The sequence below is a fragment of the Chiloscyllium punctatum genome, chromosome 33 (assembly GCF_047496795.1).
Source record: "Chiloscyllium punctatum isolate Juve2018m chromosome 33, sChiPun1.3, whole genome shotgun sequence".
NCBI classification, from domain to species: Eukaryota; Metazoa; Chordata; class Chondrichthyes; order Orectolobiformes; family Hemiscylliidae; genus Chiloscyllium; species Chiloscyllium punctatum.
Genome location: NC_092771.1, coordinates 28,458,223 through 28,459,944, shown reverse-complemented (window position 1 = coordinate 28,459,944; position 1,722 = coordinate 28,458,223). Strand labels below are relative to the sequence as shown.

At 43.0% G+C, this 1,722-nt stretch overlaps 1 pseudogene; it reads left to right on the top strand.

Annotated features, from left to right (window-relative positions):
- The first annotated feature begins 631 nt into the window (after window positions 1-631).
- On the top strand, window positions 632-1,362 carry LOC140458332 (general transcription factor II-I repeat domain-containing protein 2A-like; annotated as a pseudogene).
- Window positions 1,363-1,722: the final 360 nt, after the last annotated feature.

Genomic DNA, 1,722 nt, shown 5'->3' with positions numbered 1-1,722 from the left:
TGAGCTATGTATTTTCTTCTTTAATCTTATTTATCAAATGCAAATTAGCACATGGCTCAGGTAGTAACCCTTAGATCAGACCTGGGCATTTTACGGCCCACAGGCCCTTTGGTCGTTCCTGTCCGGCCGGCATGAGGTCGATCATAAATTAGAACATAAATGAAAAAGTATTTACACCTTGCACACAATACAACTGCGTTGCTTTTGATTTGAAAAGGATGTTTTTTTTAATTTATATGGACACACAGGTGCTTGTATGTGCGTGTGTGAACAGCTAAAAGTGATGCTTGCTGGCTAGCCCTCAAAACGTCAGCTCACGCCAAGACAAGTTATGTCATATCCCACAAAATCGCCAGAAACAGTAAACCGTTTTCTGATGGAGAGTTTATTAAGGAGTGCTTGTTGGGCTCTGCAGAACTAATATGCCTGGAGAAAAAGGAGGCATTTGAGAATGTGCCCCTTTCCCGACACACTGTAACAAGAAGGGACATCGCGAGAAATCTGGAGCTTCAGCTGCAGCACACAGCAGTCACTTTGACTTTTTCTCCTTGGTTTTGGATGAGAGCTGCGACGTCCGTGATACAGCCAGCTACTCATCTTCGTACGTGGGATAACTACGGACTTTAAAATCATGGAGGAGCTGGCAGCCGAGCAGTCAATGAAAGGAACAACAACTGGTAATGATTTGTTCATGGAGGTAAATGCATGTTTGGACACATTGGGACTAAAACGGGACAAGCTGGCGGGTGTGACAACGGATGATTGTCCAAATCTAACGGGAAAAAATGTTGGACTCTTTAAGAGAATGCAGGATAAAGTGACAGAAATTGACCCTGAACAGAAATTGGTATTTTTGCATTGCATTATACATCAGGAAGTGTTGTGTAAGTCAGTGTTAAAAATTAACCATGTGGTTGATGTTGTAACTAAAATAGTTAACTTCATCAAGGCAAGAATCACAGGCAGTTTGTTGCACTTTTGGAGGAAAATGAGAGTGAACATCGTGACATAGGCTACCACACAGCTGTCAGGGGGCTCAGCCTGGGCAAAATGCTGAAAAGTGTATGGGACCTGAGAGAAGAGATTCAAGATTTCTGTGTGAAGAAAGGGAATGGCATTCCACAGCTTTCAGATACAGACTGGATTGCAGACCTTGGTTTTGCTGTTGATGTGACTGCACTTATGAATGAACTAAATGTGAAACTGCAGTGAAAGGGCCTTTTTGTGCATGAAATGTACAACTTGGCGAAGGCTTTTAGGAGAAAGTTGCAGCTTCTCTCAAGCCAAATGGAGGACAACATTCTCACCCACTTGCCAACACTGAAGGAAGCTGCACCTTCAGCTGATCACCTCCACAGGTAATCATCGATGTTAGAAGCACTGCGTGGTGAATTTTCAGGGCGATTTCAAGACTTTAAAACAGTTGAGAGTGAAATGCACATGACATTTTCCTCATTTACATGCATTGTGGAGAATGCACCTCGTGATGTTCAGCTTGAACTCATTGACCTGCCGTCTGACACACTTCTGGCAGAGTACTTTAGGTCAGTCTCATTGCTTGATTTTTATTCTCCCTCAAAGAGGAGAACTTTCCACACATGAGGAGACATGCTCCAGAAGATTCTAGTCCTCTTTAGATCTCCCTATATATCCCAACAGACATTCTCAGTGATGAAGTTCAACAAATCCAAATCCCGATCCTCTATCACTGATGATCACCTC